We start from the raw sequence: 13,093 nt of genomic DNA, 5'->3' as shown, positions 1-13,093 counted from the left end.
CATTTGTTGGCCAAATAGGGCCCGTTTCCCCCTGGAGCTTACCCAATTACACCAAGGAGGCACGGAGGACAAGAAGACGGGTACCACACCTTTATTCTCGTTCAGCTGAGCGGGTGTTTCTCCTCGGCTAGTGCCAGAGAAGAAAAAACACACCTTACATGGGCGACATAGGCCCCTTTTATAATCAGCAACAAACAACTTTAGTTCTTATCCTGTTTACGTCATTATGCTGACCTATAGATAACAGGTTACACAGAATACATGTATTATTTTGGGGAGGGGGATACAGGAGACACCTGTTGCGGATACATTTGTCATTTTGAAGGGAGAGTAAGGTACATGGCTTGACCCCTGGCATTAAATGTCTTTGGGGATACATGAGAAAACAGCTGCATATACTTACGTGCCAAGCGGGCCAATTAGCAAATAGCTGACATGGTTAAATATAAGATTAAATGCATGTCCTGTCCTTGATTCTCAGGTCCCGTCTATCATTCAAATCCGTAGGCCCATCCTTTAGCTAAAAGCAGAAGCCGGAATTTCAGGCCTCTTAATTCTTAGGCCTTTTCCATCAGTTACATTGATATAAAGGCACTTTATATTGGTGTAGCTATTCCTGTACTGGAACAGGAATAAATGTACAGTTTAAGTCACCTTTGCTCTGGTATAATGGTCTCCACAGTAGAGCTTTTACCAGGCCTCGGGTCCTGTATATCCAGAAAGGTTCTCTGAATCCAGGAGAGCTAGTGAAATGGTGATGTCACAAGAGTCAAAAAATAAAATTGACAAGGTCAGGGTGCTATTGTTTTTTGCCAGACTTTTATATCCTTTTGTTTTGTTTAGTTCTTTGTATAAACCAACAGAGTAGATGTGGGACTGAACAAATGTTAAGTAAAGTAACATAAACTACCTGTATCATTATATTGAAGACCTCAGTTGGTTGCCTTAGCTAAAGTACAGACTTGAAAATTCTTATGAATTTATACATTTTATTAAACAAAAACATTATGATACTACTAGAAGTTACAGAACAGGAAATAAAGATGATTTAAATAATAGTGTTTATAGAATGAATATAAGAAAATACAGAAATTGTATTGAGAATTGATTTATTAGTTTATCGATGTCTTATAACATATTTCTTATCATTGGACACAGTGGTAACTTATTGAATCATTTTAACATATTTACAAAAGGGAATGTTATCAACGTAAACTCTGACAGGAGCCTATCTTTCACACTAATAAAGTTTGGTTGCACTTCGTCAACTAAACAATTCTAAAGTTGTAATCAGGAATATAGACTGGTTAATTATTAAAATATTATTATTCAGAACTACCTCTTTCAGGTAATAATTTCCATAGACATGCCTTTCTGCTCTCTCAATTGGGCATATCACACATGGAACCCAAAGTTGCAGATATTGACCAAAAAATGATCTTTGCTATAGATAAGCACAGACCAACTTTCTGCAAAACATTTAACTTCAGTTAATTGAGCCATTGCTTAATAAAATAAAGTACATATATGAGCCTCTCTACTTACCAGGCAAAAGCGGCATGGAAGTGTATTCCCTATCTCAAGATGGCGTCTGGCAGTAATTGGTTGTAGAAAGAAAAATCAGTTCAGAGTTCTGTAAACATCTTTTTATGCTGTGTTATTTCTGGATCTCCTTGGCAGACTTCCTCCACGCAGAACTTTGAGAGAAAGGATTAGTCACATCCAAAATTATGATTCCAAACTTTCTCTAGGATGTTTGGCTCAGAAGTGATGTGACCACAGCAATATCTTGGTGTTTAGCTCAAGACACAATGTCCTGGTGCATTGTTTTGGCATTTGGGAATAGTCTTTATCCATGGGGATTTCTGTTGCTTTTCCATAGTGCCTCCTCCAGAAGGCACGGGCTGAAAAAAACATAACTTCTGTCATAGACCCATTCAAGTGTCCAATAATATCCAGTTGTAGTCATTCTGAAAAATCATGGTATCTTAGGTCACATTTGCTATAAATTCTGAGAGCCAGATATGATCTCTTCTTTAGATACTGGTCTCAACATTCTCAACCTTATATTCCGATAAATCATTTAATGTCCATTAATAATTAGACTTGTTTAAATCCAGAAATTTAATCAAACAATAATGTAACTTTAGCAGAGACTCATACAGCAGTTTCCTATTATAAATGACGACATGTTGTGCTAATTAGTATTTTATCTATCCATAACTGGGTATATTGTTACACACTTCCTCTCAATGATACAAAATTTATTAACCTATAATGGTTAATATAATTAATATCTATAATTTTTGGTGACTCCAGTTGGTCTCACAGATCTGGATAATAATAGCCATTAACTTCAGCAACGAATTAGTACTGTGGTTATGATAGTGTACGTTAAAGATTCAGCTTCTTTGCCCTCTAAATTAACAGGTTAGAAGTTACAATTGTCATAACATATTTCCCAGATTTGGACCTTAGCGTCCAAAATATGGGTGTTAGCATGAAAACCTCCAAGCTTAGTTACCAGGTTGGACCTGGTAAAGCTGCCACCACCCAAAAAATTAGAGTGTTTTGGGGCACTCTGGTCCCCCCAAAAACCTTCCCTGGGGACCCCAAAGACTCAAATTCCTTGAGTCTTACAACAAAGGGGAATAAACCATTCCCCCCCCCCTTCTCCCTTCCAGGTGTTCCCTCCCTGGGTTCCTGGAGAGAGACACAGAAGCAAGCTCCGTGAATCTAAACAGAGGGACTCCACCCTCCCCGTTTCCAGTCCTGGAAAACACAAGTACTCCCCCCCCCCTCACCCAGAGGGTATTCAAAGTCAGGCTTAGTAAATCTAACACAAAGAGATTTTCCCCCCTGACTTCTTCCTCCCACCAATTCCCTGGTGAGCTGCAGACTCAATTCCCTGGAGTCCCCACTAAAGAAAACTCCAACAAGTCTTAAGAAGAAGGCTTTACATAAAAAAGAAAGAAAAGGACATAAAAATGGTCTCTCTGTATTAAGGTGACAAATACAGGGTCAATTGCTTAAAAGAAAAATGAATAAACTGCCTTATTCAAAAAGAATACAATTCAAAACATTCCAGCAACTACACACATGTAAATACAAAAGAAAACAATATAAACCTTATTGCCTTACTATTTTTGTACTTACAACTTGGAAACAGAAGATTAGAAAGCTGGAGATAGAAAAATCACTCTCATAGCCGAGAGGGTCAGACGCAAGACAAAGAACTTACACCGAAAACTTCCCTCCACTCAGATTTGAAAAAGTCTTGTTTCCTGATTGGTCCTCTGGTCAGGTGTTTCAGGTTACTCCTTTCCAGGTGAAAGAGACATTAACCCTTAGCTATCTGTTTATGACAACAATCATCTGTAGGGTTTTCCCGAGGTCCTTCCTTAAAATTGTGGGAAACTAAACTTGATATTCCTGTTTGCTTTTTATCTTTGAAGAACAATATAAAACTTTCGTTCTTTTTAGGTCATAAGGAAGCAAGTGAAGTACAAGCCCCATTTTATTTTTTTTAAGGTCACATTCAAATAGTTCTGTGGCATGGAAACTCTCTCCTGAACTCCTGTGTCCATCTTAGATCATTATCTAATGCCAGAGTCCCATTGAATTGAGAGGTTCATTGATTGGTATAGATGTTAAATATCCAATAGCACTTTTTATAAGAGGACTGGTGTGCCCTGTTGTCTTCAGACAAAATTTCTCCTCCCCAAGATGTACCAGTTGACTACCTTTCACCACTCCATGTGACTACAATTCAATGCACTTTGTATAGAGCGGTTATCAAACTGTTTCATAATGTAGCTTGCATTTTAATACAGAGATTGTGGAGGACCACCTCTCTTCCTACTTAAGATTATACCACGTTTCTGTGACAAGTGTTGTAATTGCTTACATGGAAAGGTTAAGTTTTTTAGGCATTTTTGCTTGTATCCATTCAGTTTGGAAGCAGGAATGAAGGAAGACAACTAGTGCAATGTGAACTACTGGTAGTCCATTATCCACAGTTGAGAACCTTTTGTATACAGTTTGTAGACCCTTTACGTTCATTCAGGTTTTTTTTATTAATAGAGCGTACATTTCTACAAGTTAGTAATGTAAATTCCATGAATTCTAACTGCCGAACAAATCTATTCAAAATGATAGAAATTGATTGTAACCATTATGGTGGCAGTGATCTTAGAGTTAAAGCAAAGCTTTTATTTCATTTCCAAAAAATAAAAGTTTAAACACTTTTGTCAAAATGAATATGACAAAAGAGACCATAAAAATTAAAATTCAGATAGTTTAAATTTTCACACTGGATTGATGCAGTTTGAGGTGGTACATACAGAATAATATGTAAAAAACCAAACAAACCCATTTTAAAAAAATTTTGGCTAGGAGTCTTTTTTTTTTTTTTTTTTTTTTTAAGTATTTTAAAAAAGATCCTGGGATTTGATTACTCTGCATCTGATAAGTACTTCTGTAGTTTTCAATTTCACAAGTTACTGATTTTTATTACATCAGTGAAGACAACTTGCTCTCTAATGCAAATCCTTAATGGTAGCCCCACCGGACATGGACTCAGCAGTAATGCTGCACCCAACCTTGACACAGCTCAAGGACTGGGCCTGTTCCAGAAACACCCCAGAGCCATGCCCTTCTGTGCCAGGTATACCAGGTGCGGGCAGGCAGGCTCAGCAAGGCAAGATCCAAGTGTGGGGAGAATCCAGGTGTGGGTTGAGAGGGTTCTGTGTGGGGCAATCTGGGTGCGGGTGGCTCAGTGGAGAATCTGTGTGTGTGGAGGGGGAGGGATGTAGATGCACAGGGGCTTGTGTGGGGAGGTCTGAGTGCAATGGTAATGGGACTCTGCAGGGGGTCCAGGTGAAGGTGGTTGGGACTCAACAGGGGGGTCTGAGTGTGGGGGGAATAGAGCTCAACAGTGGGGTCTGGGGAGCTCAGTGGGGGGAGCCAGATGCTGGGGGAATAGGGCTCAGTGGGGTTCGGATCCAGGTTCAGCTGGTTGGGGCTTGCTAGGGTGGGGATCCGGGTGTGGGTGGCTTGTTGGGGTGGTCCAGGTGCAGGGTGAGTGGGGCTCATTGTGGGGGAGGGGTTCTGGGTGTGGGATTGGTGAGGCTTGGCAGAAGGGCCTGGGTATGAAAGTCTGGCTGCACAGGTGTTGGACAGATGGGGGAGCAGCTCCCTGTACATTGATCCCTCCCCCTGCAGCTGAGGAGTGACGGGTGCAGAAATCACTGGGTGAGTGTGTGTGTGTGTGTGTGTGAGAGGGAGTTTGGGGGAGAAATTGGAGGGTGGTTTGACCCGGCCTTGGATGCTGTGCAGTGGAAGAGGAAGTCTCATCCGAGCCAGGACTAGCAGCTGAGCCCAGCACAGGCTAGGAGGCACGAGCCAGATCTTCCCCAGTTCCATCCCCACCCTACAGTGATTTACCTGTCTGCCGGCTGCTCTGGGCACCCAAAACATACTGCTGGGGAGGGTCACATGTCTGCTTTTGAGGGGAACATAAATTCTGCGCATGTGCAGTGGTGCAGAATTCTCCCAGGAGTAATTTAATGTTAAAAGTAGCACCCAAGATTAGAGGAGAATTTTGCTTTTGACAGTACTTTATGTATATTTAGTTTCAATGATTTCCCTCCACATCCCCATAGATCAGTGCTTCTCAAAGTCAGCCCGCCGCTTGTTCAAGGAAAGCCCCTGGCTGTCTCGGCTGGTTTGTTTACCTGCTGCATCCGCAGGTTTGTCTGATCGCGGCTCCCACTGGCTGCGGTTTGCCGCTACAGGCCAGTGGGGGCTGTGGGAAGGGTGGCCAACACATCCCTCGGCCCATGCCGCTTCCCGCAGCCCCCATTGCCCTGGAGCGGCGAACTGTGGCCAGTGGGAACCGTGATCGGCTGAATTTGTGGACGCGGCAGGTAAACAAACCGGCCCGGACCGCCAGGGGCTTTCCATGAACATGCGGCAGCGCGACTTTGAGAAGCACCGCCATAGATAGTTGGTTAGTTAACAGATGTTGCAACATGTATGCATAGGATTTCCACAGAACAAGGGTGTGAGGAAATTAAAAATGTGGTTTTCAAATGACTAAAATTGACAGTAGGGGCTCGGCAGCAGATGTAGCACTTGAAGTTGATTAGACTACAATTTGGGGTGTTAGATAACAAAACCTCTCATGTAAGCCTATTCCAAAAGAGCCTGTGCAATGTTTTAATAATTGCCATGCAATCACCATAACAAATATTTGTAAGAACAGGTGTACATTGGTTTCCATTCTTAAAAATACTTTGCATTCCTGTAGTGCCTTTCCTCTCCCTGATCTCTGTACTTTACAAACTCTTCTGAAGTGAGTAGATATTATTATTCCATATCCTAACAGATGGAGAAACTGACTGTAAGGACAGTTATGAAATTAAAGTTAGCTTAAATTTTGTTAAGAAAATGTCTGCTTATTGTTTGGGCCTTTTCCTTACAAGCCACAATCAGCAAGTAAAAGAAAGCCAAGAGAATAATAAGTAGTATAGTATTACTTGCAGTGTGGGAAGGATGTTGGTTCAAAAAGTAACTAGTAAAATAAAGAGCTGCAGTAACAAGATAAATAAAAACTGTCTTAAAAGAAACAAGCACAAACTTTCCTACTCTTCTGTTGGTCAGCAAGAAGGAGGGGAAGAGATAGGGAGGAAAGGCCTTGGGAAGAAAGGAGGTTGTAAATCTTACCTAGATTTAGATTAGAAATAAAGGTTAATTGTCTCGCATTGGTTTTTAGTTGAAGCCAGTAATTGGCAATGACATCATTTGTTAAAGGGTATAAAAAGTAAATTCTTAAACGGTTCATTGCTAATACCTACTTGACTGGGAGCCAGCCAATATGGATCTAAGCAGCCCTGGATTTAGGCTGTTTAAGTATCTTGATCAACGGTTTATAAATGTTTTATTACTGTTTGGATGTAGTAAAAATGCTTATTATTTAGGCTTTTGGGGCATGTTTAGAGTAGTTGGATTTAACAAAGGAATTTATGGTTACATTAGTTTTTGGTGGTTTCCTGTATTAATATCAATTTCAAGTAGGGCTGTTGATTAATCACAAGTAACTGATGTGATTAACTCAAAAAAAATCACGATTAATCGCAGTTTTAACCGCACTGTTAAACAAGAGACTACCTATTGAAATGTATTAAATATTTTGGATGTTTTTCTACATTTTCATATATATCTTGTATTCTCTGTTGTAATTGAAATCAAAGTGTATATTTTGATTACAAATATTTGCACCATAAAAATGATAAAACAGAAGAAATAGTGTTTTTCAGTTCATCTCATACAAGTACAATAGTGCGACTTGTTTGTCCTGAAAGTGCAACTTACAAATGTAGATTTTTTTTCTTGTTGTTACATAACTGCACTCAAAACCGCAACAATGTAAAACTTCAGTCCTACTTCTTGTTCAGCCAATCACTAAGACAAACAAGTTTGTTTACATTAACAGGAGATAATGCTGCCTGCTTCTTGTAAAGAATGTCACCAGAAAGTGAGAACAGGCATTTGCATGGCATTTTAATAGCCAGCATTGCAAGGTATTTACGTGCCAGATATGCTAAACTTCTGTATGCCCTTTCATGCTTCGGCCACCATTCCAACGGACATGCTTCCATGCTGATGATGCTCGTTTAAAAAAAATGCGTTAATTAAATTTGTAACTGAAATCCTTGGTGGAAAATTGTATGTCATCTGCTCTGTTTCACCCACATTCTACCATATATTTCATGTTATAGCAGTTATATTTTCTTTTCTGAAAACTTGTGTCAAGTTGGCACTTTTGTATTAACACTAAACACTAATACTTTCCACTGACCAAACCACTTTTATCTAAGTGTTTTTTTTAAAGACACTTACTCAAAATGATGACCCAGCACATGTTGTTCATTTTAAGAACACTTTCACTGCAGATTTCACAAAACGCAAAGAAGGTACTAATGTGAGATTTCTAAAGATTGCTACAGCACTCTACCCAAGATTTAAGAATCTGAAGTGCCTTCCAAAATCTGAGAGGGAAGAGGTAGGGAACATGCTTTCAGAAGCTTTAAAAGAGCAATACTCTGTTGCGGAAACTGTAGAAACCTGACCCACCAAAAGAGAAAATCAACCTTCTGCTGGTTGCATCTGACTCAGATAATGAAAATGAACATGCATTGGTCCGCACTGCTTTGGAGGTTTTCAAGGAGAACCTGTCATCAACATGGACACATGTCCCCTGGAATAGTGATTGAAGCATGCTTATCTGGCACGTAGATATCTTGTGACGCCGGCTACAACAGTGCCACGAGAACATCTGTTCTCGCTTTTAGGTGACATTGTAAACAAGGAGACAGCATTATCTCCTGCAAATGTAAACAAACTTGTTTGTCTGAGCGATTGGCTGAACAAGGAGTAGGACTGAATGGACTTGCAAGCTCTAAAATTTTACCTTTTTATATTTTTGAATGCAGTATTTTTGTACATAATTTTATATTTGTAAGTTCAACTTCCGTGATAAGGAGATTGCATTACAGTACTTAGATGAATTGAAAAATACTATTTCTTTTGTCTTTTTACATTGCAAACACTTTGTATTCTGTGTTGTAATTGAAATCCATATATTTGAAAAAGTAGAAAACATGCAAAATATTTAAATAAATGGTATTCTATTATTGTTTAACAGTGCGATTAATCATGATTAATTTTTTTAATCGCTTGACAGCCCTAATTTCAAATATTAATAATTCCAACATAGACTCATTAGGTTAAGTCACTAATATAGACTTCCAAGTCTAAGTAGCAAGTAATTTGCAGATTAGGAAATAGAAGCCACATTATCTGACTCCTTCAAGGTGGAACATTCTCTTTAGATCTGTGTTTGTGTGACCTGCTGAATTGATATGAGAAAATATAGCACTCTCTCGATAAGTCATAGTACACCTTCAGTTTTTCTATTCTTATTTCACAATCAAATGGCTGGAAGTTGAAGCTAGACTAATTCAGGCTGGAAATCAGTCATAAATTATTGACAGTGAGCGTGATACCAGGGAAACTCCATTTTAAAATCCCTAGATTCCTGGTTTCCATTTTAAATAAGCATGAGTCATTCCATCAGTAGATGGAAGCTGCAGGTCACAGAGCACTAAATATAGAATTGGCAAGAAAACCAAATTGGTGAGGAAAAGGTGTGAAACAACCAGTGATTCAGTAGATCATGGCACTGTGAGGTGTATGACAGTGGCATGCTAAAAATAGAACTGACAGCACAATAAGGTAAACAAGTAGAATGATATCATGTGTCTAAAAATAGAATTGAGAAATGGTATAAAGGTCAGTGTGTCAGTTGATAGCTGACAGTTAAGAGGAGAACACTCGAAAAAACAGCAGCAGAGGGAGTCTTGACCTGTCACAGGAGTTGAGCAGAGAACTGAGAAGATAGAAGAACTGCTGCCATCAATGTCCTATGGAGACTGATCACCTGCACAGAATGTTGCCAGCTCAGCTTCACCATTAATTGGAGAGTGTGCAGTAGTACAGAGAGAGAGAGAGAGCGTGCACAGGAGAGACCTTGCAACATAGTCAGTAAATGGAGTAAGTGTCCGACGAAGTTCAAGTGATAGTTATAGTATAATGTTAGTGTGTGTATGTGAAGGCATTAATAAAATTGTATGAATGTGTGTTAATTGTGGGAGGAATTTACATATATAAGATTTAAAGAACATATAAGAACTGCTGTCAGTGAGCTGTGAAAGACTGGCTATCTGAAGTGAGATGCAGCTACCTAGGATAATCTCAAATGTATGTTATTGCAACTCTAGGTGCTCTTTAATTTATTGTAAGGGATTTGTTTTTTGGTTATTATTGTGTCAGAGATTGTTGTTTGCACCCATAAAAAGGTGCCATGTTGTGAAAGAATACTGTTTGTGTCAGTCATTTATCAGGAAGTTTTATAGCTATATCTTCCAAGTACTTCCTTAGCCACTCTGGAGACCCATACATAATGAGAACAGACTTAGTTATATTCTAGGGGAACCCTGCATCCATTTTCAGGGTAACAAGGGTAATTAACCATTGGAACAGTTTACCAAGAGTGGTGGTTGATTCTCCATTGCTGACCATTTTTAAATCAATATTGAATGCTTTTTTAAAAAAATCTGCTCTAGGAATTATTTCTGGAAAGTTGTCTGGCCAGTGTTATACAGGAGGTCAGACTAGGTGATCTTTGAAATCTATGGATCTTTATTCTTCCTTGAAACTTAACTTGCTGTCTAATATGTTGAAAAATGACTGTTTGTTCTAGCAATAATCTAGATTTGCTTATAGGTGGTATAACCTGTTTATACTACATCATGAATTAAAATGGCATGAGCTAGAATAATATTTCCTTCCTGTCCCCCACATTCCTATTATGCGATTACTTTTGTCACAGCAAAATGTGGAAGAATGTCTTCAGGATAATGTGATACAATTTCTTACTCTGGGATTTTCAGAGTATCCTATGGGCTTTAGGTGCCCAAACCCCATTGAAATTAAATGGGAGTTAAGCACCTCATTCCTTTTAAGGTTTGTAACCTGTTTTCACCTAACACAGTCTATGGCCACCCACCTGGCTACTATGCATTAACTTTGGAAAACTGCCTGTCTACTTCGCAAATGTCCTAGGCTGTCACGTGGTTGTTGGCTTGTAACTTGGTCATCACACTTAGTTTGAGGCGTAAATGGTGCTCCTAGTTCTGCCTACATAACTAGATAGACAAGTTGACTTTCCTATTAGTTCTCTTTGGTAGGACTTCAGGAATGTATTGCCCCACTTATTGCTGCTCTGTGCATATCTGCTAAACACGCTACCTCTCCTTTCTATAAAGCATTACAGAATAGTTGCCCAGATTTTCGTAGGGTTGGTGTGACATTCTATACCTTGGAGGAGCATGCTGTAATCCCCATATTCCTCATTTTCATGTAATCGTGATCTTGTGTATAAAGCATGCCTTGTAAGGTATCGGGGAAAGGTTATAATCTGCTGAAAGTCATTTCTCTACCCATATAGGTATATCATTAATGCGTATGAAGTTATGAGAATTATGTAGTATGGTTTTCACTAAAACGTGCTGTAAGTTGTGGGAATCAGCCAGATATTAGCTCCCCAGTGGCAGCAGCAAGGAAAGTAATCAATTGCCTGGGTGGGGTGTCAAACAACCTATCAACCGCCATTGTCCAGCAGGGGAGCTACAATGCAATGACTCTCCTGGGGAATTGCTCAGCCTTGCTCGGAGAGATTCAGTAATGCTCACCTGACTCTAAAGGGGTCGGGGGGAGAGGGAGAGGGAGCCAAAAGGGAGAAAAAGACATGATAAAAGGATGAGACATTTGCCATGCTCTTCCTCTCTCTCCCACCTACAGACATGACACCAAGCGACTGAAGCGCTGATCAAAGGGGAGAGCCTGGCTGAAGAGCAGCCAGCCAGCCTGTGCTGAGAAGCATCTTAAGTTTGTAAGGGCACTGAAAGTGTTAAGATCAGTTTAGAATGCATTTTGCTTTTATTTCATTTGACCACATCTGACAGGTCATTTTTTGACTTATAATCACTTAAAATCTATCTTTGTCGTTAATAAATTTGTTTATTCTACCTGAAGCCGTGTGTTTGGTTTGAAGTATGTCAGTGGCTCGCCTTGGGATAACAAGCCTGGGACATATCAATTTCTTTGTTAAATTGACGAACTTATATAAGTTTGCAGCGTCCAGAGGGCATGACTGGATACTGCAAGACAGAGGTTCCTAGGGTTTGTCTGGGACCGGAGATATTGGCTAGCATCATTTGGTTGCAAGTAGTTAGGAGCAGTTTACATTCCAGAGGCTGTGCATGAATGGCCCAAGAGTAGGGATTCTCACAGCAGAGCAGAGTAAGGCTGCCTCCCAGAGTTGTGGATTGGAGTGACATGGCAGATCCCCAGTCCAGATAACACCAGAGAGAATGTCACAGTTGGATGCAAGGAATAGACGGCTTCTGAGACTTCTGTGTGTTTTGGTATAAGACTGCAATAAAAATCTATGTTGCATGTACTAAAAAAGACTTCCATTGATGATTGTTCCTCAAGCGCATTCTCCACAACTTGGGTTGAGAAAGAGATGCCCAACTTCTATGAAATTATAAAGGCAGCCCTTATATATCATTTTACATTGTTACAGATTTGACAAGGATTTCAGTTTTGATCAGCCAGTCCTCTGTATTGTGCTTCATTAATAATAGCCTTTCTAGGGGTACCAGTTCTTTGTATGTTATATATCTGAGTACTGTTGGAGTTTTCAGTGTTAGGGCTGGTTCAGAGAATGGCATAGTAAAATCTTCTTCTTAGTGTACTGTGACTGGAAAACCCTAGAAAACAAACATGTTTGTTTACTTCCTTGTTCACAAAATTCAGTAATTTGGCAATTATGGCATAATTTAATTTTGATATTTTGTAATGTACAAGTAAATTTAAGCACATTATTTTGAAGATAGTAAACTGTTAATAGTTTGAGACCTCACAGAGACTTCTACTGAATATTAGAGAAATGAAGGGAAAAGTTAACTTTATGTGCAAATTATAAATGTGTATATTAACACTATACAGATAAAATTCTACTGTAGGTTTTTTGCTGTTGTTGGCAGTCTTTCGATAACATCCCATCTGTATTTTCTGAATTGGGATGATTTGTATTTTACTTTTTAAAGAGCTACCATGGTTAGCAACAATCCCAGACCCAAGCCCAGATAAAAGATGAGAGTTCTGTATCTGGGTTAGCTACCCACTCATGTAAAATCTTACTGCACCAGAAACAGTTCAGTTAAGCCAAAAGTTGAGGGGAGTAGCTGCAGATAGAGCTCAAAACCCAAGCAGTCAGATCTCGATGAAAGCTGAGATCTTGAGACATCAAATCCTGAAAAGCAAGTCTGCAACAAGAATAGAGATGGGGAATATATGTACTTTGCATAGTATAGGAAAGCTGGCGCATGTTACGTGAGAATTGAAAACATATCATCTGATACTTTGCATCTGTGAGATGAAAAGTTCAGAGTAGCAAGATGGT

General features: G+C 39.5%; 1 protein-coding gene across 3 annotated transcripts in view; it reads left to right on the top strand.

Moving 5' to 3' along the window:
• ATF7IP2 (activating transcription factor 7 interacting protein 2) overlaps positions 1–13,093 on the top strand; it is a 79,821-nt gene that overhangs the window by 9,082 nt on the left and 57,646 nt on the right. The window contains exon 1 of one of the 3 annotated variants that reach the window (XM_050966424.1): positions 9,306–9,615. The exons of the other annotated variants lie outside the window; for them this stretch is intronic. The gene's annotated coding sequence lies outside the window, so the exon portion shown is untranslated. Of the gene's footprint in view, positions 1–9,305; positions 9,616–13,093 lie in introns of those variants that run through there. 3 annotated transcript variants of the gene reach the window in all.

This window comes from Gopherus flavomarginatus, chromosome 9 (assembly GCF_025201925.1).
Source record: "Gopherus flavomarginatus isolate rGopFla2 chromosome 9, rGopFla2.mat.asm, whole genome shotgun sequence".
Lineage (NCBI taxonomy): Eukaryota > Metazoa > Chordata > Testudines > Testudinidae > Gopherus > Gopherus flavomarginatus.
The sequence above is the reverse complement of the archived record's forward strand: the minus strand, read 5'-3'. Positions and strand labels throughout refer to the sequence as shown.